This window comes from Cyprinodon tularosa, unplaced genomic scaffold (assembly GCF_016077235.1).
Source record: "Cyprinodon tularosa strain WSP-4 unplaced genomic scaffold, ASM1607723v1 ctg14, whole genome shotgun sequence".
Classification (NCBI taxonomy): domain Eukaryota; kingdom Metazoa; phylum Chordata; class Actinopteri; order Cyprinodontiformes; family Cyprinodontidae; genus Cyprinodon; species Cyprinodon tularosa.
Window position 1 is genome coordinate 680,980 of NW_024038220.1, and position 25,001 is coordinate 705,980.

At 37.5% G+C, this 25,001-nt stretch overlaps 1 protein-coding gene across 4 annotated transcripts in view; it reads left to right on the top strand.

Annotated features, from left to right (window-relative positions):
* elfn1a (extracellular leucine-rich repeat and fibronectin type III domain containing 1a) overlaps positions 1-25,001 on the top strand; it is a 93,999-nt gene that overhangs the window by 39,213 nt on the left and 29,785 nt on the right. Inside the window, exon 1 of one of the 4 annotated variants that reach the window (XM_038278236.1) lies at positions 3,024-3,134. The exons of the other annotated variants lie outside the window; for them this stretch is intronic. The gene's annotated coding sequence lies outside the window, so the exon portion shown is untranslated. Of the gene's footprint in view, positions 1-3,023; positions 3,135-25,001 lie in introns of those variants that run through there. 4 annotated transcript variants of the gene reach the window in all.

Consider the following 25,001-nt stretch of genomic DNA (forward strand, 5'->3'; position numbering starts at 1 on the left):
ACTACTCAAAGAGCCGATGTTTGATGTAGCCTGCTAGAAGCAATGAAAATGGGAGCCTTTACAGAAACTGTTCGTTTATGTGGTTAGGATCATCTTTTTTTTATCATGACTCTGAGCTGTGACAGCAATGTTTCTTCTCTTTTTTAGTTTGTACTATGTATGTTAAATAGAGTGAAATAGAATCTGTGCTTTTATGTGAGGCAACTTGAAAAGAAAAATGCATTTATAAAAACATGTAAAAACTAAATAAGAGACAATCCAATAAAACTTCCTCACGAGGGGAATGAACTGTGAAGCTGTGCAGGCTCCTTTTCATTCTCAAAAATTCACATATGAAACAGCCTGCAATATGACAAAGAACGACATGGAAAGAGATCAGCACCCTACAAAATCTAGCTCTTTTTGTCCCTTCTGTTCAGACTTGGATATGATATTGCAAAAAAAGGTAAAAACAATCCACTGGACTGTATCTAAGTTTGAAGATGTTTTGCTTCCTATCAGGGAGGCTATTTCAATTCAATGGGAGGTTGAAATGATAGCGGGCAGGAACCAACTCTATTGCTGCATTGTAGGTTTTTGGGAGCTGAAACCTGAGTATACACCCCTCTCCCCACCCCCCCCCGTGTGACTCAGGTTTCAGCTCAGTTTTTTTGGAATGACTATGACCTGGATGACTGAGAATATTCACCAGTATATTGGATATGACACTTCAACCGATGGAAATTACTTTTTCAGTTTCAGTCTGGCTGTTCACTTGTCAGGTTTGGAGAAGCTAGAAATCATTAGATCACCGTAGATTTCCCTGTTAATAAGATGTTGGGTGAATATTAGACTGGATTGAGCAAGCTGTTATATCCACAGGAAAACACAATAACTGAATGAAGACATTGTTTAGAGTTTAGTATCGCTACCCACCCCCTTACCAACTTAACACTTATGTAAATTTACCTTCCCTTTGCCATTTCTCATTTTCTTCAGAATATTGACAAAGATCAAGTTTTGCCCTTGCCAGTAAAAATGGAAGTAGGAACCCATCCTATTAATATTTCATAAATCCCTCTGTAGCAATTAGCTACTGTGACTGATACTGCCAAAAAGCAAGCAAGCCAAATAAGCTTTGTCATCATAATAAACCTTACCATGTCAGTGATGCTCTGTCTGGTCTTTGGGGGAATGGCCTGGCTCTCACTCAGGGGCCTGTTCTGTCTGCACTGTTGGGTTTCTGTTGCCATCATCTTAGCTGTTTGTCTTACTCATAGTTTCAGCACTAACATTCCCATCTTCCCTGCAAAACCAGAAGCGGCATTAATGAGAAGAAGGGCACAATTACAAGATTTATTCAGTGCTTATCTGACGATATTTCATATATTCGTCATATTCTGCATTTTTTATGAGTTGGCATTGTTTAATAGTTGCTTTTAATTCTTAATGCTAGACTTTTCCATATTTGGCTCTGAAGGTTGTGTTTAACATACTAAGGAGGACATAGAAAAGAGTTGCTTATAAGATATATTTTAGCCAATGTGGTTTTCTACAAGCTGGGCCTCAACCCTTATTTGCTTCTGATGTGAAATAAATGAAAGACTTCTTAATTTGTGTCTTGATCGATTTACAGCTTTATTCGCAGCTGAATTAATGCAGAGAATTTTAGGAGCAGGAATCGTCCTGGTTAACTTTTGGGCCACACTTCAATCAGAAATCTTTAAAGAGAAATACATTTTATTCCCCTCCCATACATGCTAATTATTAAATTAACTATTATACTGCTTTTCTAATTGTACCACCCAATTTTACCCTATCTGTCCCATTCACCCAACCGGATTCACAATATTCACACACTCATACTCTAATAAAACAATCATACTGGTGTCAAAAGGTGGTAAAAAGAAGAAATTGTGCTCCAACTTCTCAATTGGACGTCAACTAATCTTTCACCTGAGCCAAAGCCAGCCCATAGCTATTACTGTTGGGGTTTTCTTTCTCTGTTTATTTTTATTAAAAATGTGTATTTCCTTTATCTTAAACATAAAAAAAAACTGTTAAAGAGGAAGTTCTGAAAAATCTAATATTTTAAATGAGCAGGCTGTATGTAGAATGCATGCTAAAAAGTAGTGTTGATTAAAATGATTATTTCAAACTAACTTTTTTAAGTAAAATCACATCTGCATAGACCTTCTAAAGGGGCCTTCTGCTTATAATAGGTGTATGGTATTCTTATTTCTGAAACATAATATTTTTCAATGTGTGAGTACATTTATCAAATCTTTGTGGGTGAGTGACACAATTAAGAATCTTTGATAGTTATCACTATGCAGCAGACCTGCCCTGAGACTCAGAGGGAACATAGGCCAGTTAGCCTATTGCAGTATATTTTTTACAGTAGTTTGAACCTACATATATTAAGCTACGACCTGCATGCTGAGATAACACGTTTCCTCTCTTATGCTTGCTGTGGTCCACATCGACACACCAGGTTGACACAGCAGAGGAGAAAGGACTGTGGTGAAAAATAAATATGCAGCAAACTGTGCATGCCTTTTCAAGGTTTTAACAAATATGTTGCATCTTCCCAGGTGCAGAGGTATGAGTCATTCACGAGTATATAAGCTTAGTACATCCCTACATGTCCTATCTTCCCGAAGCTTCTTCAATATATTACAGGGACAGATGTGTCAGGTGATGAGAAAAAAGTCAAGCGACTTACACCAATCATTTGCTGCTTGACATCTTGAGGGTTCAGCAGCATCATGTTAAATCTGGGATATATTGAGGTAAAGTGTTGCTCGGGTTTTCTTTGAAAGGACAGACCTCTTCCCACACATCAGCTGTTAAATTCACTGAACTGAAAATCAGTTCTCCACTTCCTTAAAGACTCTGCCATGTGTGCCTGGCTAGCATGTGTGAAAATGTTCCATTTTTGATTAAGTGTTTCTTGCATTATATTCCTCTGGGTTCTCTTCATATTTGGTAATGCTTTGTCTTCCATTGGTTTGCAGCTTATGGCTTGAGTGCTCTGGCAATTTCTGCAGCTATTCAGTAAAACCACAGTGAGCTACTGTACAGCAGATGTTTAAGCTTAGGCAGAGTTGGCCTTGGAGGTACCAACAGACACTCATCATGGATCTTGGAGTTGGGTGAGCAGTTTTTCTTTTTTGAGTTGTTTCCCTTATAAGAGGTTATGAGAGGTATTGTGTTAGTAATTGTACAAACTAGAACAAACAAGAAAATGTCAACAATAATATACGAAATGTAAATCTTTCCATCCATACAGTTCATCATCTTTATTTTTCTCTGGCAATCACCTTGGACAAGTTGCTGGTCTGAGATGTCAAAGAAAATATATTACTCTAGGGTTTGGGCCATGGCTCCAATCGAATTTTTTGTAGGTCTTGGTGGATTATACATGTGTACCAAATTTCATGATTCTTAGTCAAGCAATTATATGGGGTTGATTTTCTAATTTTATGACAAAAAGTCAGAATTTAATGGTTAGCCACAGCCACATTCTTTAATGTAAAAAAATTACTTTGTTAACTTTTCATCCCCAATGCATGATCTCTATGCATAGTGAATTTGAAGATTGTAAATCAAATGCTCTAAGAGGAGCTTGCTCAAAGCTCATCCTAGCATAATTGAGAAAATGGAACATTTAATCCAAAATGCCTGCCTTCCTGTGGGGTTTGGATCATGGCTCCAAGAGACTTTTTTGTAGATCCTGGATTCCTACACGTGTGCCAGATTTCACAATCCTAAAAGTATGTGAAAAGCCTGGATTGGGGCTGGGGTTTTTCAGTTTTTCTAGGGAACTAGAAAAATGAAGCCAACAAATGTTGAGCTGGATTCCTTTGTGGGGTTGGACTAGTATCTATCATAGTCATTCTGGTGCAGATATAATGATCTATGTGGAAATTACAGCAAAACATATGATCATGACAGAACACCTCTCTTTGCCATGGAAACAGCCTTTAACTAAAACTCCTGTGTCTTAAACAAAGTAAGAACAACATGGTATCTCCCTTTTGACTTAGTTTCAAGTAGATGATGTAAATGTCAGAAAAGGACCCTCCCAAGTGAAGAAAGTGTCTCTCTTCTCTCAGGGGCAAGGGCATCGATGATGTCATAATTTGATTGGCCAGAACCCAAAGGGGCTCAATACTACCAAACCTGGTTAACTTTGGATCTAACTTTGGGGCCTGACCACACCCCCTAAACATAACTTGATAACTTTTATACTCCTTTGCCTTAACTGCATATAGACCAAGTTTGAAGCCATCCATCTACTCCCGCTTATTCTGTCAGGGTCGTGGTGGGGCTGGTCTCCATCTCTGGCAGTCTATGGGTGAGAGGCAAGGTACACCCTTGACAGGTTGGCAGCCTGCCCCAGGGCAACAATTTTTTCAATTCAGTTTATTTATATAGCAACAATTCACAACACATGTCATCTCAAGGCACTTTACAATTCACCAAATCATACAGTCAAATTGATTCAAAGTTTTCTATCTAAGGAAAACCAGTTGATTGCATCAACTCATTGACTCAAAGGAAATCCCTCACACTAAGCATGCTTGTAGTGACAGTGGAGAGGAAAAACTGCCTTTTAACAGGAAGAAACCTCCAGCAGAACCAGCGGCCATCTACCGAGGCTGTCTGACGGGGGATTCAAGGAGACAGAAGCAGAGATAGAAAAGGCAACTGTAAACCAGCTTCACAGGCAGCTGCATCCAGTAAACACACAACCAGGGCAGATGAGCTCCGAGCCAGCTCCCATTTTAGAGGATGAAGAGAGAACATCCAACCAGTCACAGTCAGAGAAGAAGGATTACACTGAATGGGCCAATCTTTAACATCTATAAAAAAAAAAGGCGTTGATGGCAGCAACATAGCTGATATTTCTCTCCATGGTGGTGTCACAGCCAAACATGAACAGACCAGATGAAGCAACTATAAGAAAAAGTAGAGAGAGCATATCGTTAGAAATTGAACTAACAAATTCTGCAGTCACACAACACAGCACAGAGACACACAAAAGACGTACAAGGCAACTGTGCTCAAACTGCGCCACCGTGACGCCCGATGTTTGAAGCTATTTTCTCAAAATTTCTAGACGTCTGTTAAAGTCCAACATGAACTAAATGAAAAATTGAACATTGACCTGAAATGGCCAACTTCTTGTGGGTTTTGTGGCATACCTTAAAGAGCATATCCTCATGAGCAGCAGCTACATAAGGGGTAATTTGAAAAGATTTACCAAAACTATGACACTGGCAAATACCAAAAAATAATAATTGGCCAGGCTTTTGTTAAAAAAAAAAAAAAAAAACAGGAACTTGACTATGGTTTCACACATTCACAGGATGAAGACATTTATATGATAAAAAAAATAAATGTTATGGAAAAGGCTGTGAATGATGACAAGTCTATTTCCATCCAAACACTGTGATTCATAGATGTCTTTCTGTGTGCAAGACTTGCAACTATTATCAAAAGCTCATATGAACCCAGTTTTCAAAGAAAAATCCAACCCCTTTGCTCTTAAGCGGCTGCATTTCAGGTACATTTTTAGATTTACTAATGCGTCGTCATACAGCATAATGTCTGGTATTATTAGAAGGGTGAGTCATTATTTAAGATGGAGTCTGTCTGGCTTTGATGACGTTTATATATCCATTTATCGAGTATAACTCTAGAAATTAGACTGACTGATGAGAAGTTGCCATGAGGTTCAAAGTTAAAAAGTTTAACTATAGCCATAGATTCATACTGAGGACTTTATAGGTAACTGTTCCTCACATTTTGCTTCTCTCCCAAGTTGAATATGCATGTTCAACCAGGCAGGAGTTTCTAAGTCAGTCCTCAGGGAGAAGCTTCAAAAAACCACTGTGGTACAGTTTGTTTTGTAAAGTGCATTTAGAGGGCCCTCTGCCCTGACACTGAAGCTGTAATGAAATTATATTTTCAAGATGGTCCAAACAGCTTGCATTGTGTAACCTCCAGTAACAGGTCAGCCTCTGTAGTATGAATGTTCCCCTACATCAGTGGTTCCCAAAGATTTTCTTCTGGGGCCCCCTTTGGATTACAATAAAATTTCCACGCCCCCCCCCCCCGCCCCCAAAAAAATAAAAAAATAAATAAAAAAATCAACTGGGCACACACAGCGTTCAACCACATATAATAAACCTATACACATATTTTGTTTTCAAACTCCACTGAAGTTTATTTTACACTTCAGGTTTGCAACAAAGCAAACTATACACCATCTTTACAGTGGAATACTTTTGTGTAACTGTATTTTTTTCATAGTTCTATACTATAGATTAGAAGAGGATTCTTTGTTGTCTGTGTTATTTTAAACACATTTCTTTTTTTTTATTTGTAACAATATTTAACTTTGCTATAATCTATACATTAAAAAAGCCTCTGTGCAAAATGGAGTGAAAACATTGAACAGCTCCCTGAGAGTTTTTTCTTTGTACTTTAATCCTCCCATCTTTTCAGTGGCTGTAGTGAGCCTGCTTTTTGCTGTAGATCTTCTCATATCTGGGTTGCAGTGTCACAACTGTTTTTTTTTCTTCATTCATCCATACCGCTTACTGCGCCCCCCCTGCAATGGCATTGCGCCCCCCGCAGGGGGCGCGCCCCACACTTTGGGAACCACTGCCCTACATGTTGATTTATAAACACGTCACTTGTACAGTAAACCTTGACCAAAAAGACTAAATAGTAGATCAAAGATGAACAAATCAACACATCGTGCAAATTACTATAAATGTAAAAGATCTAAAATACACATGGTAGTGCTTATTGTACTCCTTATGACAATATTATCAAATCACAACAATAGAGGTTTGGTAAAAATTGTGTTATAACTGCTTCTTGGATTTAAACATATTTGACCTATATGTTTTTTCATTTTTTTCAAAGTTATTTTTGAAAAACCTTTAGAAAATGTCATCAATTAAACATTAAAGAGTTCGGAGTATACAGAGTATGCATTAGGGCAGTATATCTCTTTACGAGCTGTACCATGTAACATGGATTAAGAAATGCAGTTTTTCTGTGCTCTGTGGTGATTTTAAACGTTTGCTTTGGGGTGAGTGTTAAATTTTGCAAATATTTCCTCCCTGTTGAACACTGATGTGAGGCTTTCAGCTGGCTGGTGTGTATTCAGGTAGAATGATATATGAGAGGGAGGCAGGCATGAGTGATGGGCAGCAAATCACATTTCAGTGAGCGCAATCTCTGCCTTGACTTTCGTGTTTCATAAATGATGCAGGGCAGGCAGAGGAAAACATTTGGATTCCCCTGGAGCAAAGACAAATACCTTTTTATACCTCACTTTTAAAAGCACTTAAACATGATGTGAATATTCTTGTTGACTGTCAGAGCACATAGTAGAGGATTCTGTTGAGCTTTTACTAGAGTAGGATGAAAATACCACTTGCCTTGTTTAACTTTGACCTGAAAAACACTTATCTATTTTAAAACGGGGCACAAATCCACCACCAGCAGGTCTAGAGCTTTAGCTTTAGTAGGGCAATGTGGGGATAGAGAAGCCAAGTTTGTACAGGAGGTCAGGATTCAAGCAGACTGCCAATGAAGCAACTCTTGTTTATGATGGCTTCTGTCATGAAAAATTATACATCCAAAATAATGTGCTAAAAATAACATTAGAGAATAAATGTAACTACTTTCTTTATTATTAAAGGAATTAAGACAGCATTGTAAGAAGGCTCTGAGTTGATAAAGCGGTGAAATATGCAGTTCTTTTACTTTCTTAATAATGTGGTCCCCACTGCATCCATTTGCTAATTATTTGGCACATGGTTTTGTTTTTTGAATATTTCTCATTTTTTATTTGTGTGGAGGAGGTAAATGATTTATCTTTTTTTATATCTTTAGACATTGAAAGAGGAACACTGGATGTGTTCTAATCAGTGTTTTATATCTAAACCTCTCTAGTTGGCATACACAATAAAGTAAGCAAAACATTCATATTCACAACATTCACAATTTGAAAATGTATATTAGAACATACGTGCATTTTAGAAGAAAACAGTGCCTGGGAGGCCTGTTTTTAAGTTTTAGAAATTGAGAAAGAATACATTTGAGCAATCTGTCTTATTGTGATCACTCAACATACAGGCATAATGCTGCTCAGGAAAAAATACATTCCGTATAAGAGATTAAAGGTGTAATGGAGGATCTTCTTTTTCCGGGTGGATCATCAAATAAGTGGTCCTCCTAATTGTCAATCATTCTGGTGATATGTTTACATAATGCCGACCGACGTGTTTGTCCCAATTTTCACTTACCGGTGGTGAGTCTGACATAGTGAAAAATTACAAACCTTCATTTGTAAAGTAAGCTTGTATGAGCAATGCAAACAGTAATTTTTACATAGTGCGTGCACAAGGAGAAATGGGCTTTTGCACGCTCTCACACACGTTTAATAGGCATTCCATCTCGGAAGCAGGTACAGGGTTGTGAATGTGCATTTTTGTTTAAAGTAAAGAGGGTGGGTCTTTACAAAAATGTGCGAAAATCCTCCACTATACCTTTATACTATACCTTTTACTATTTTTTGGAAGTTGTCTGTATTAACTGTTCAGCAAAAGTAAGAAGTCTTATAAACATGGCACTGGAAAAAAACTGGTAAAATTGATTATCCACAGTAAAACAAGAGATGTATCAATATGGGCTGAAAGACATGAAGAATCCACTTGCTCCAAATAAATAAAAACAGCCAGATTACAGTTTGTAGAAGCTCTGAGGGACAAAGATACAAATTTTTGAAGATATATCCTGAGGTCTGAGGATTTCATACCTCATGGCAACCATGCTACCTCTGGTGAGCTCATGGAGGGCTGTGTGGCCCCCCAAGAGATTCCAACCCACACCACTACTTACCTACTGCCAAACTGGACATGCTGAAGGATCGCTGTCCATGGAGTCTCTCAACTCTGTTACGTCTGTCAAAAGTTCACAGTGTGAAACTGCTTTCATCTGTTAAGAGCACAGTGGCAAATATGCCATTTCTGGTGTTCTCAGGCAAATGGCAAGCGCTGGCACAGTTGGGCTGTGAACAGAACCTCCATTATTGAATGTCGGGCCCTCATACCATCCTCATGGAGTCGGTTTTGAATGGTTTCTGGCATGCTGGAGGTTTTTGAAGGGCTCTGGCAGTGCTCCTTCTGTTCCTCCTTGAACAAAGCCTGAGATAGCGGTCCTGCCTTTGGGTTGTTGCCCTCCTATAGCCTCCTTTACATGTCCTGGTAGTGACGACAGTCTCTGGACACTTCTAACTTAACATGGGTGGTGATCAACCTTCAGATGCATACCACCACCGTCTGGTAACAAGTATAGCAGCTTCATCACGGGTTGTAGATTTGAATACATACATTTCTTATTCATATTTGTAAATTTGTGATATTTACTCATAAATTTGTAATTCATACTCACAAATCTGTGATTTGTATTTGCTTCATTGCAACCTTTGTAACTTGTGTTCATAGCTTCTATATTAATATCATATCAGGTTAAATATTTGATGTCGAATGGAACCAGGAGCTGGCAAAAACCCTCAGACCCCTAGCATACATTTTACCCCATACATTTGATATGATAGAAATCAGCTGGGAAAAGAGCAAATTTGAAAAACTAAAAGAAAGCGTGCAATTATTTGCTCTAAAATGTCGGGACACTGTCTCTTTATGCAACAGTTTTTTGGGGTTTACAGCTCAAATTTTTATCGACAATGGCAGAAAAAGCACAATTCCATAAAAAGAATAATAAATAAAAAATACAGTAACCCTACAACAAGATACTCTCACCACCTTGTTTCACAATGGGCATAATATTCATTTTGGTCATTTGCAAAGTTAATTTTTTTTTGCTCCGAACAAAAAGTTTTCCATTACATTACATTGTGTTCCAATGTCCCATTACACCAGAACAAAAAATGTAATGATTCCTCTTGAAGAAAAATAATCTTACTAAATAAATAAAATCCCTCTTTAGCCAACACTTCTGGAATCCAGAGCTAAATGTTATAGCATGGCTTTAATTTTATGGTTTCAAAAACTTGGAATTTTAAAACAGGCATGTAGAATTTTTTATTCAGTCTATAGGCACTGTGAGTTTGGTAAATCATTATATATATTAGTCAACATCTATCAAAAAGCAAACAAACTGATCCTTAAGGACTGGTGTAGAAGAAATTTGAACAGATAACTCAAAAATATGCAAAGAGATGATCAACAGGAGGAAAACAATGCATGCAATAAAAAAGACATTTCCCTTTTTATGACCCACTGAAATGAACTATGGAGGCAGAGGAAATTCCGGGAAAATAGCCAATGCAAACAGATGGTAGAGAATGCACCAATAGACACAAAGGAGATGAGTAGAATGAAAATGCCGAAGTGTTGCTTATACTAGTTAGGAACCCAGGTTATTGCCATGCAACACATAAAAATCAAACTAGAAGAAATAAATAAGTTCAAATCAAAAGACATACATGCAGATAAAACCTCAATAATATCATATAACAATCCCCTTATACCCATTTAAGGATTATTAAAAAAATACACTTATTAGAATGATTAAAAGCAAAGTTATATTTTGAAAAGGTGTGCCTTAAGTCTAGCTATTTGTAGCCATTTTCTGATCCATTGCAATTGTCCAAATCATTCTGCTTTTACAGACCTAAATATGATCGATTTCTTTTTGGTGCTGCATGATGTCACTATAATGTTTTGGGATTTTTTCAAGTGAAAAAAAAAATAAAACTTGAGGATGACTAAAAACAAATGCTTCTTGTTAATTTTCTAAAAACATAAGTAATTACTTTCGACACACAGGTGGCAGATTCTTGATTATCAATTTTATTTAATAGAGCAAAACACATCGGAGGGCAGCTTCAATAAACCTTTCTGGTTTTATCATGTTTTGTCAACTTGCTTTCTAGCATATCTCTAAACGCCATATTTCTTTCCCCCTTTTGCCAATACACTCAAGTTCTGTTAGACATTAAAACCCTATTGAGAAAAAGAAGATCAAGAGAAGATGAGAGAAAGAGGCAATGGGGGAAATGGGTCTGCCTATGTTGCAAGATTACTAATGAGATGTTAGCATCAGTAGAGAAGTCAGGTAGCTAGGTACTCACAAATGGATAATGATACATCTCTCAATGAGGGTCAAATGCATAGTGGAATTGAAAAAAGAATAATAAAACATTTAGCTTTTTTTACAACCATGATAGACAGTACAATAGCCACTGCAGCACTATGAATGTATACTTTTTTAGTCCATTCTATGATTTGAAAAACTGGAAAACTGTGAAATGCTGGGTTTAAACTAAACCTAATTGTTGACCAGGCAAAAAAATAAATAAACAAATAAATAAAATAGATAGATAGATAGAGTTTGGGAGAGCATAATGGATTTATTTTTCATGTACCAACGCCAGCTCCAATTTACCACTACTCTGAAGAGAACTAAGATTGTTATTGGGTAAAGATGCAGTCAGTGGAAAAGACCTTACCTGTTCTGTCGAAATTAGTAAGAATACAATTTAGGACCTATTGCATAAGATTGTTTGAAGGCACAAACACAGAGAAATCTTTTCTAAAGAAATTAAATTAAAAAATTTTTAAAAACAACATTATGCCAAAACTTTATTTTTTGTTGTTGCCAATGATTGATTAGCACAGAGAAATTTCTACACATTTGTGGATACAAAATATTCATGACTAGATTATTGAAGTTGTTTCTTGTATTCAAAAATCAGGCTTGTTGCCAGCTCCTCTTCTACTCGATCTCACAATTGTAGTTTAAGGTATGCATGGAAAAATGCAATTCACCTTCCAGGCGGGTCTTCTCTTAAGTCCATCATGGCCACTTGGAAGAATCCAAATTTAGTCTAGTGCAAAGCAACACAGGGACTATGTAGAATCTTAACCTCTTAACACACACATTCACTTTGAGTTTGTAAGGGTGTAGGTTGCAGCTCAGCTCAGCGGGGGTTCTGTGGGAGCTCACCAGCAGAGAGGGGCAGAAAGCAGGCAGAAAGACAATTCAGATGAAAACGTCTGGCCAGGACAGAACCAGGTGCTATTTCAGTTGATCAGACAGGTGGAAGTTACTGTCTACACACCCATTAAAAACAGTGAACAGTACCAACAATACAGTAAGTTGTTGTTATTTTAGCTCAAGGCTTCTCAGAAACCACTACCTCGCCAGCAAAGTTGGTTTCAGCTCTGGAGTTTCTACCACGTGGAACGTGATGTTCAAATGGAATATTGGGCTCTCTTCTTTCTCGACCAAAGTACAATGGAAGAGCATGAATACGTCCCAGATTTGGTTTAAAACTGCTGTCCTGCGTTATGAGTTCCTTGATTCCTGTCCTTTAGGTCTGATGTCCTGCACCAGCAGAGGCACATCTAAAAGCTGCAGGAGAAGGTTTATTACTAGATAAAAATAACATTTAGTAATCTAAAATGTTTTAAGCACTTTTTAACCAAGCTAGCAATATGAATGAGATCATAAAAACCATTAAATACTTTTGTGTGATTTAATTTCTTCCTTTCAAGAGCACCCTGCCCAATACAAGCAGTACAATAAAACAGGAATTACAGCAGTCAAAAAACATCTATATTTCTATAATAATTGGGTATTTTCAGTTTGGAAGCATTAATGAGCAGAGAAAAAACCCACATTATCAGCACTTAACTTGCTGATTACTGGTCATGACCAACAGAGATAAAAATGAGTCAATTTTAACAATGGATCAGTTTATCATTAGCTGCAAAGGAACTAGGATTTTGAAAGCAGTTCCATATTTTGATGTAAGATAGAAAAAAAATGTAGGTTGGGAAGAGAATTAAAGTAAAAAAAATATTCACCTTAGGGGCTGCTCAGTGGGTAGCACTGACGCCTTGCAGCAAGAACGTTCCTAGGTCGATTCCCAGCCCGGGACCTTCCTGCATGGAGTTTGCTTGTTCTCCCTGAGCATGCATGGGTTCTCTCCGGGTACTCCGGCTTCCTCCCACAGTCCAAAAACATGACTGTTAGGTTAATTGGCTTGTCTAAATTCTCCTTAGGGGTAAGTGTGTGCGTGAATGAATGATATTTTGGGCTTCTAGCATCTGCATCTTTTTTTTCCCTTTAATTAGTGCATTCAGCTGCTGCCTTGAGATCACATGAAGAGGATTATTACTCTTCCCTCCATTTTTATTTGAGTTGTTGATAAATGTTATATCTGGTATCATTGTATGATTTTTATCATGTAAGAATTACTCCCACATCCCCCTTCTATTGGCAGCATGCATTAGAGATCAGTATGTTGTATATTATAATCAGCAATCGGCCTTAAAAAAAAAACAACTAATCAGACAATCTTTGATACATAGCAGGATAAAGAGCTGTTTTTGCTGTTTTGTGGCATATGTGTACAATAAAACAAGCTTCTGTCATCAAATACATTTTGCTTTAACATTGAGCCGAGTATTTCTGGCCAATAACTTAGAAGCTCCTCCAAATTTCACAAACTGAATCCCTGGGTGAGTCAGATTCTTTAGATAATTGAAGTCGGAGACATTTTAGTTTTATTACGACTTCCTCTTCAGTGATCCATGGTGATTGTTAAAAGAGAGAAAAATCCCACAGCAACGACTCACACTCACTGCCTCTAGCTGCAACAGACTTCAAAGTGCATTACCAGTCACACTGAAGCTCTTTAATGAATCAACACTGGCAAGACTCATCAATATGAAGGCACTGAATAATGCCTTTAGTGCAGGCGCTTAGCTTGTTACCGTATTCATTCCTTCAGTGCTGATTGAAGAAACAGGGAAGTGTATACCCTATACTGCTACGGTACTCTCATTCATATCGTCAACCTAATTGAAGTCTTTGTAATACCTCAATTTGATAAATTATTCATAGAGATATTGACACTGTTCTAATGATCTGGTGATACTTACATAACGCTGGAACAATCGTGCATAAAATGCCTCATGAAACTATTTTCCTCTCATGGCACACTGTAAATGGAACCATGAAATGCAACACGGGTCCCTGAGCAGGTCTCTTACAGATAACAATACCTGTACAAGCACGTATCTCAGGTTGCTTTCTACTTCTTCTATTATAGATGATCTTTCTCTTAATTTTCCCTTTTTAATAATTCAGATCATTTAAAGGGGCAAATTAAACTAATCATCCTTCTTGTTGCAGTAAAAGTCAAGAGGGCATAATAGATCTTTGTTTTAGTTTTTGGTCTGAAGATTGGCAGTGGAATTTTTTGCATATCTTGCCTTAAATATAAAGCAAAAGGACACCCTTTTTTCAGCTAAAAGTTTGCTGACTCATGATAATTTATCCTCGCAGCCAGTGACATTGGTGTCTTAGCTGCAGAGTAAAGGCAACGCTTTGCACTGTGATTTATTGAATGGGCCTACTGCAACGGGAAGCAGGGAGAATAAAGTGCTCTCACCTGGAATGTGCGGCTGACTGTGGTCTGAGGAGGATTTTTTTTCCCCTCGAGGTTTCACTGCTCACATTACTGTAAAAAGAGCCAATGAGGTCTGAATGATTCCATATTCATGAGTGAATTAATGAACAGTTGCAAGAATTGTGTCTTCAGAGGCAATTTAATTCTTAACATTTATCAGTGTTGAATATATGAATGAGGAAGGACAGAATAAAGTAGCCGAGCTGACAGCTTGTTCTAAATAATGAACATAATGGGTTGGTAATGTGCATGTGTCTTTGTTAAGTGTGTTTAGCTAAAAACACCAGACATGTAATCTGCTGGCATACAGTCACCATTAAGGTGTTTTGCATTCGATGTCTCCTCTGCTTTTAGGCCTTTCAAGCTTCTGTATTAACATATGCATTGCAAAGCGCCCATGGGGCTAACAGCCTTTGCCAGCTGACCTATGAGAGTTGAGCAGGGCGGGATACTTTTGGTAATTTTTCATGTCAGATTATGTCTGAGATATGCATCACCTTGACAGGATGTGTTTAGTGTGTCCTCCTTTTCATTCATATTTAATGCATTGCAGCCAATCTTCCAAACTGGTTCATTCGATGCGTAAGAACGAACTTAAATATGAGGACTTTATCACGCTGTGTCACCCTTCACCCTCGGCAAACAATTCAAAGGCTTAAATGTGCTAACTGGGGATATCCGCACTCTAAGACTCCTCTGATCCCATCAATTAAAGTGCAGGCTTCTTTTTATGGAAGGCTTACACTTTTTGTCCTCACGATTGCACTGAAAAGCCTGCTCTAAAGCTGTTCACATGACCTGGATGGTGGCTTTGCTGGCATCAGCCAACTGACACAACTACTATTTATTTATTTATTCTAACAGGATAATAGTGACTGTCCTACATACTTGTAAAACATATGAAGTTACGGTATAAAGGCTACCTTTGGTTTTGCATTTTATGAACTGATTTAATTATTGAGATTTTTATACTCAAAACTGTCAAATCATGACCATCCTAAAAACAATTTTTTAATTATCTTGGTCTTTAAAGAATCAGAGAAAACACTGAATAATTGAGCTTTTTAACTAAGTGCCATCTTTAAAGCAAAAGTGCTTGATATGGTAAGTTGATTATCAAAATCAAAGATTGAAAAATGTTAGTTTTCCTTTTGCTTTCACCAGTTTGAAAAATAAAATCTGTTTTATTTATGCGGCTGGTGAAATTGTGAAGCTATACAGAATCGTTCATGTCCTTTAAAAGATCAATTTAAATTTTTTGTCTTCAAGGAACTGCAACATAACTGTAAATGCTTAATAATAAAATACTAAAGCCTAAAACACAGGACAGGAGTCATGCTTTCTGAAGTGGCTTGTGAGACAAACTCCAGTGGCAGCCCCATTTGAAATTCCAGTAAGCGCCTCATATATGTAACCTTGGGCTGTTATTAGTAACGAAGGGGAAAAAAATATGTAAAACACTTAAAATTAGAAGTTATGCTGATGGGAATTTTTTTTATATATTTATTTGCTATATTATATTAGGAATATTAGGAATTAAGAATATAAAAAAATTAAGGGCCTTATTAAAAGAAAAAATGCCATGTTATTATGCTGTTAGTTCATTAAAATCATGTTAAAATGTATGAATTTCTGAGTAATCTTTACAGATTCTGTCCTTTGAACAGCTACTGACCATCCAGGATGCACATACCCTGATCACACTGTGCCTGCTCTGCAAACAAATAGCCACCTTCTCTGATCTATCAGCAGTTAAGTGAGGCAGAGTGTGACTTTTCCTGCTCATAGCTGGGATGAAATGTGTCCCGTAGCACCTAATCTGCACGGCAACACCAACTGCTCTTTGTATAGCTAATGTTGAAGACGCAAACATTTGTTTTTGGGCCTTGAAAGGTCTGAAGCTGCATCCCATTTAAAAAAAACTGTACTTCCTAGTTATTTCAACTTTACAGTTGACTTTATAAGGTGATAATATGATTTTTCAAAAAAAGGTTTAGCTACATGGAGTCTCGGCGGAAGCTCAACTGAAGAAACTCATTGCTCTCCAAATCCGTCTGCGACACAGCCAATCAGTTTTGAACCACACCTCTACGAAAGCCAAACAGCATCCAAAAGCTCATCTTAAAAGGCCTCCAATCCGCACTTGTCTGCTCCTGTGCGCACGCAGCGGATGCGCTATGTGACTTTATTCACATGACCCCGTTTCAACCCACCTCCAGCCCTTCTCCACCATCGTAGCTAAAGTTTCGTCAGAGTGTCATTTCTTCCAGACACTTACTGCGTTCCCTGTCTCATCTCAACTGGTCCGGCAGAAGACTGCCCTGCTTCTGCCAGAGGTTTCTTCCCAATGGGGAGTTTTCCCTCTCTACTGTCGCTTCATGCTTGCTCATCATGGACAGGATCGCTCAACCTGTGTTATCCAAACTGGACTTCCATCTTCCAGGTCCCTGAGTGATCCACTGGATCTCCCCTTAAAGCTCAGCAGGCGTCTCGCTAACCAGCAGTCTACAGACTGACCAATTTCATCTCCACTCCACTACCAGTTTCAGGCCTGGGGGAAAACAGCCCTATTCTTTGTTCCTGTTCATGCATATCTATAAAAATTAAGCGCTATGTTTCCTGCTGAGGTTTGAGTGCCAAAGACAAGGTAATTGTATCAATAGATTCTCCTATTTTTTTTTTTCTCTTCGTGTTAGTTTTTCAGATTTCAGAAATTTATATTATAGGGATTGCGGTGACTGATAACTGTCATGATTTATGAAGAGCTCGGACCCACATGCAGAGAGAGCAATTCAGAGAGACCAATGGAAAGGTTTAACAGGTTTATTTAGGAGTTTGTGAAGAATCCAGGGTTTCTCTGAACACTGCTCAATCGGAACTGAAAGGTGAGGGGAAGACACTGCAGTTAGTTCAGACTCAGTAGGAAATTTGAATCTCGAACTTGAAGAGGAGAATTTGGTAGATAACTCACATTTCCAGAGAAGTAGCTGACTCTAAGACCCCAGTCTGTGTGCGGTAGTTCCAGTGTTTGTCTGATTCGGTGGAGGGTGGACAGGGTTTACCCAGAATGCAGCTGTTTGTAGGCGAACGGAGAAGCTGACTGCCACTCAGATTTCCTGCGGTACTTGAACGGGTTGTAGTGGAGATGAATCCCTTGCTCAGTGTGAAGCTCAAATGATCCCTTGAGGGAAAGTGGGTTCAAACCTCCAGTTTGAAACCTCAACTCATTTTGAAGCTCAGTAGATCCTTCCAGGGAGAGAAGGTCCAAAAAAATCCAGTCTGCAGGATGACTTCCTGCTGAGAGGCAAAGACAAAACAAGATTAAAACTCAGGTTGACAAGAACTAAGTTTGACTCAGCAAACCTCAGCTTGGCTAGAGTACCCAAAACTGGCAAACACTGGCGTCGAGGTAGTGGCATTTAGCAGCGTAAGAGCGCTCCGTTAATGAGGTAACTCACAGCAGGTGTGTAGAGAGGCAGACCAGAACCAGGCGCCTCCTGGTGGAGGAAGGGAGACAAACACAGAAAAAACACATAACACAGACAGAGTCCTGACAATCACTGATTTTCTTATGCAGTTAGCATGATAAGTTAGTTAAAGGCTGTTTTTTTATTTTGCTACTCATCTACAACTCTATCAAATATTTAATGTTATGATAATGCATGTTCGAATACATACTTTTAAAATAATAACATATAAATTAGCTTTTTTGTGCTTAGATATGGCTATAAAGAACTGTGTTTGTTTTATGTCTGTTGTAATCTTAAACTTATAAAATGCATAACTTGAAAAGAGCAAACAAGGACTTGCTATATCCAAAAAAAAAATTTCAAAGAAGAACACAAAAACACTTTGCCACTTCATGTTTTTATGTTTCCTTTTTAGGTTTCAAATCTGAGTATGATACTGTTGTTGCTGCTCGTTTTGATGTTGCAATGCTCCGCTCACTATTTTCTTATTCCATTGGGGTTTATTTAAGACTGAGCCACAAGACATTTGGCGCTGCTGGTTTTTGTGCTTTGATGAGCGTGTGAAACACTGAGTTGCAATTTTTTTGGACAAGAGGCAGGAATGTGGAGTGCTGTTATTAGATTTTGCTGACATGTCTTCTTTGTCTTTCTATGTCCTTCAGGTTTGTGAAAAAAAACCCTGAAGTTTGCAATAAATTCGATTCATATGTAAATTTCTGTCATCAACAAATTTAATAACAAGTAACGGCAAAGGACAATGCACTACTGAAGTGCTGATTTTAGACCTTGACTTGCCTCTAAAACTGAATAAAATTAGTTTTAATGTTTCAGTCTTATCAACTAATACCCACTGAACAAAAATTACGCAATTTAACAAAAAGGCTGGGGATATATGTTGTTTTTTTTCCCTTTTTATGGCCTAAATTATGATATTCCATTTATTAAATTAAGTTAGTTTATAGTTAATGACACAGAAGTAAGCACTGCATTCCTCATAGACTTATTGTCTGAGTCCCTGAATTATAGCTTGAACCGAGGTTTATTGCTGGCACCGAGGCATGGATTTATCTTAAGTTAGTGCTGAGGCTGTCAACTTTCTCTGCAGCGAATCCTAAGTGACTTTTACGAACATTATATGAGCTTTATCTAGAAAGTGCAGTGGACCAGAGCGTCTCAGCAAAATCAGTGATCCATTGCACCAAATTCTACCTAATATGACTTCAGCATTTAATGTAAAGTCATTGGAAGTGTCATAAATTCATATTCAGACATGCTGGCACAAGATCTTTAAGATGCTTCTGAATCCAGTGTTCAGAAATACTGAATTACTGTGAACAAAGCAGAACCTGACATTTTTTTCAGTCCAGCACACCACCTAGTGAGGATCTTTTCCAAAAGAAAGGCTCTCTACATTAGACGATTTCTATTTCACTGTTCGTAAACAGTTCTTGGGTAGCATAACAAAAGGCACTTTTTGCACAGCTTACCCTGAAGATAGCCTGTAAAGATAAGACCACACAGAGCCCATAGTAGATGCCTCGAATGGTCTATTCATACTGACAAATAAATGTAAGTTTCACAAAAAAATCAGCATTTAAGTTAAAAGAATGAGTGCAGTAATATTTTTGCAACTTAGGTGAATTCTATAAGTCACTGCATGTCAGAAACATGTTCACAATTTCATCTTAGCTTATTGCTGCCATAGATGCAAAAAGAGACATAGTCACAAAATTGTTTTAACAAATGCTTGCCTAAAATTGAGCATCAACAACGAAGACTCTGTCAGTTTGGAAATGTTTAAATAGATGGATCTTTAAAATGTTAAAATATTGGAAGCTGTACTACATAACTGCTGCATTTTAACAGAAATGGTGCAGTATACAAAATACACCCTGTCGAAATAAACCTTACAATGATTAACCAAGCTGTGGATTTCAATGTTGCCATGCACTAACTCCAGGAGCAAAGACACCATGAAATCATCATGTGTACTTTAGACTAGACGCAATACTATCCCAGTTTAATATTGAATGACTGAAAGAACACAACACCAGTGTCTTACTTTTAGAACCTATTAAGTTTTTACAGTGGATTGCATTCACTTTAGTTAAGGATATATTAAACATAGTTGTCCAATCCTGAAAAGTTAATTCAGTTATAGTAAATAATAGAACAGAATAGAATAGAATTTATTTAGTTTTTCCACAGTGTGTAATGCAGGTGTTTTAAACAGCAATGGAAAGAAGAAAAAATGTGCACTTTTCTTAAACAGCACACTGAGATTAAATTATGTGTGTAACTGAGTAGGAGGAATTAAAAATTGTATAAAATATATAACAATAGTGCATAAAAAACAACAGCACAAAAGGAAAGAATGTGAAATGAACAGAGGAGATGCAAACAACTTATTTAACTTGTTAGGAGATTATTCTCTGCATATATGTGTTTATTCATCTAAATATCTGTAGGCATATTACTTGTTCAAGGCTAATTTCCAGGATTCTACAGGTAACTTTTTTTATTTTCCGTTAGAGGATGAAGATGGGATGCTTCCTTGTTCTGTTGTGAAATAGAGCTGCTCAAAAACCTTATCAGGAATTTCCCCTGTAAAGTATTGGCAAGGCAGAATCTGAATCTAATTACTTTAGCTCCAAATTTTATGGACAGTTGGAAATTTGCCTGAGTTTGGATTCCAATACAACTTCATCTCTTTTTTTCATCAATTAAATCCTTGTCAGACACTAACACAGGTTGAGTCAGCAAGAGTAAAACAAAAAGCTCACCTAGCAGTATTCATGAGACACATCCAGTCACATAACCTGCCTCTCCATATCCAAGTGGACCTTTCAAAGAGACACTTTTAGCCTGCCTGCAACTGCGGTTGGCTTCAAAGATTCATTGCGCTTTTGTACTCCCTCCTCCACACCATCTGTCATGCTTTTAAGGACAGCTAGGTACTTCTTGATTGACTGCTCCTCTGAAGTGAATAACAGGAAACATTCTCACTAGCATCACCTCCTCATAGCCTTGCCCAAAATCAAAACTGTGCAAATTTACAACAAATTTCATACATTTCACACAGTGAGTGTGATAAATCATGTTGTGATTCATGCAATTAAGGCAACAACATCTCTTTATATTGTAACACTGTGCTCAAAGTAGTATTTGAATTTTTAGACGTTTCTGTAGTGAATATTTTTGAATATTTATTTTATATACATATATATATATATATATATATATATATATATATATATATATATATATATATATATATATATATATATATATATATATATATATATATATATATATAGTACATACACCTGGTAGATGCTTTAGATGCTCCCCATTTCTGTGAAAAAGACTCAAACAGACAAACAAGAGCTGAAATGCAATGTTTGTTTCTTGTTCTTTTTTACTTGAAAATTGCTGTTCACAGGTTTAAGTCCAAAATTACATATGTGCAGTTTTTTTGTACGGAGAATGTGCAAATCGCTTTTCCTTTAAGTGCGTGGAGCTTATAGAGATATACACTTTACTTATACTAGAAGGTAGTTATACAAGTGTGATGATGCAGGGATGTTTGATACAAATATCAATCCCTGGAAGTCCCATGAACAGCAGAAAACAAGTACAGTAGATGCAAGGACTTCTTTAGAGTAGATTTTTATGAAAATGTCACTAAAAGCATCAAATGCTTCAGGAAACACCTTCAATCATTAGAAACAAGTTTGATCAAGTTTTATAAGAGAAACAAACACTGACAAAAAAAAAAAAACTTGACTTCAGTACCAACTATCTACAATAGAAAAGTTCACCTTGAGAGAACAAAGGAGTGTTAAAGCTTGGTTTTCACGACTATCTCATTCCAGGAATTGCTTGTGATGTCCTCTATGTTAACTAAAAACCTGTGTATAAAGTGCACGAACAAAATGTTTTGGGTTTTTTTTTGTACTGAATGCTACTTGTAATATTTGTTAAAGAAGGTTGTGACTCAGCAGGAAAAGAAGGTCTCGTCTAAACATTATTTTGAACTGTAGCTATGTAAAATTTGACCTCTGTGGATCTATGATGAAAAAATACAAAAAGGCAAATCGTGAAATAAGTTTTGTCTTCACATTTGTAAGTGTGGCATTTAATTTGTACAAAATAAGCATGCAACAGATCAACCTGGCTGTGATTCACATTCTTAAGACCAGCATTGAGCTGTGGACCCTAGCAATCTATTTTTGTCCTCATATCTTTGTGCACTCCTCTGCACCTTAACAGCTGTGCAGAATCAGTCAGATCAGTGCCAAAGCTCAACCTTTGAATGCTCTGGGTCAGCATCACAGACGTTTGCCAAACCCCCCCTGCTCTTTGAGACCATATTGGGTGGGCTGCTTCTAGCCATCATGACTCCCTACCCTCCCACGAAAGAAGAAAAGAAAAGTTTTTGACCATGGAGCATTCAGCAGATGGCTGCCCTGAAGCAGTACAAGGTTCCACCATTTTCATCTACAACACTGAGTACCACTTTGAATATGAAAAAAAATTGTGCTTCCAGAATCAATAATGTTGCAGAATAACAAGGTAACAGCTGTGGCAGAAACTTGACCTCTTTAGCTAAACTAATGGTGGTATGTTGTCCTACCCTCATGAGTATAATATAAGGTTGTATTACCGGGGCAGATGAGGCAAAACAATTTATCAGAACACAAGAATCCATTTGCGCTCATTCAATAAAAAAATAAATAAATAAATAAATGAAAAAGAAGCTTTTCACAGTTAACACATCCTCCCAACTGTCATCACATACTAAAGCTTTTTACACCCTTTGGTCATAAATTTTAATGTAGAGACAGTTCTTCAATGTAATTTTACAGCATGTAAGCTAAGCCTAAGTATAGTTAAATGGCTTGGACTACTTGCCTGCTAAGGATGCTCTAAAAAGTAAAAATAAACCTACATGTAGGAAAAGGATTGGTCCTGGTTGAATATATAGGACATATAGGACTTAATTAATATCCTGTTAATTAATTAGTTTCCCACATTAATGGCCTTTTTACTGAGCGCTTATTTACATGAGCTAAAATATTTAAGATCTGGTTCCTGGAGGTAATGGATTGAGGTAAACAACATCAATTGTTTATCCTAATCACATCACTAGATGTGGAGATTCTGTGAAGATTTCCCAGCATCTGCTGATAAAAGACAAAGGACATTAAATAATATTGTATATAATGTTTTATCTGAACTTTAGGGATCTTACATTGGAGAAATTTACCTCTCCATTTCAACCCATCCCCTTGGGGACCAGTGGGCTGCCAACATGGGATGCCTGGGGTGCATTGTGGGGTTAAGGGTCTTGCTCAGAGACCCAGAGTAACAGTCTGTGGGAGTGGGGCTCGAACCCAGTACTTCAAGATTCCAAGTTCTATGCCCTAACCACTAGGCCGCCACTCACCTAAGATTTCAAACTTCATTCTTACACAGGCGATTAGAAGTGAACTTATGCTTTCTCAATTTATATTTATCATACTATACATACTGGTGAAAAAATGTAAGAACTGAAAAAAATAATGAGGTTGCTCATTGGCACAGTAGGTAGCACTGTTGCCTTACAACAAGAAGGTTCTTGGTTTGATTCCCGGCCCAGAGAAGTTCTGCATGGAGTTTGCACCTTCTCCCTGCATGCGTGGGTCCAAAAACATGACTGTTAGGTTGATTGGCCTCTCTAAATTCTCCTTAGGTGTGAGTGTGTGCATAAATGGTTGTTTGTCCTTTTTATCTCTGTGTTTCCTTGCGATGGACTGGCGACCTGTGCAGGGTGTACCTCGCCTCTCGCCCATTGAGAGCTGGAGACAGGCATCAGCGACCCTGCTTGGGATAAGGGTGACGGAAAATAAATGGATGGAAAAAAAAATAATGTGACAAATCATTATCAAATGATTTTGATATAGCAAAAATGTAATTAATACAATTAATGATCATTTTATGAGAGGTGAAGCTCAGCAATTGAATTTTCTTTACCAAATTGCAAAGCTAGGGACCTGCAACAAAAATCCAAGGATCTCTCTCTCTCTTGGTACACCGTTGAATCATTATAGGGGATCTTAAGGCTTTCACGTGTATTGTATAGTACTTTCCAGTAGTATATGTGCAGAAAAAAACAAAAAGAGTGACACTTGAATCATCATGGAGGACTCCTTTCAGTGTGGAGTAGCGTCAGCTTTGTTACAATATAATCTCTGGAAGACGGGGCTTGTAATCTTATATCTAAGACCATGTTCAGCACCCTAAGGGGAAAGAGTATTTCATTGTCTTGTATATGTATTATATGTATTTCTTTTTTTTTTTTTTTTTTTTATCACAAGAGAGCGGAGCAGCCTCTGTCTTTCTGGAGATAAGGCAAAAATCACCACAGCTTCAGACACAGACATGCCTCACACTTGGATGAAGCAGTCCACATTTTTTCTGTGAAGAAATTGAGGAGGCTCCCATCCTACACACTTGGCTCAAACATGTACATTATCTGCAAAAAGCAAAGTTGAGGCCCTATAGTATCCGTATCAGAATCAAAAGCCCTTAAAAACATCCCTGACATGCAACATTATTTCCGCATCCCCTCAAAATGCCTTATTTGACACAGTTTTTAAAAAAAAATACCTTTTCAGGATGAAACAAAATGCAGCTGTTTTTTTGACAGATGACCTGCCTGCTTCTCTTAGCAATTCAAGAACTGTTAAATTATGTTCCACTTTTTTTTAGGTAAAACAAAGCCATGCTTCCACCCTCCAATCTAATTTTGGACGCTGATTATAGTTACCTTTCTAACACTTTTTTGTTCTCAACTTGGCTTTCCTTAAAGGAAAAGTCTGGTCTGCATGGAATAACCAATGGGTCATTATTTATTTATGTTTTAAATTTGTATGATTTTCTAAATGTCTTTATTGATGGTACGAGGATGGTTACAGTACATGTCAGACTTTAACTCCTCTGAAGCTTTGCTCACATCATGAGCACCTTTATAAACG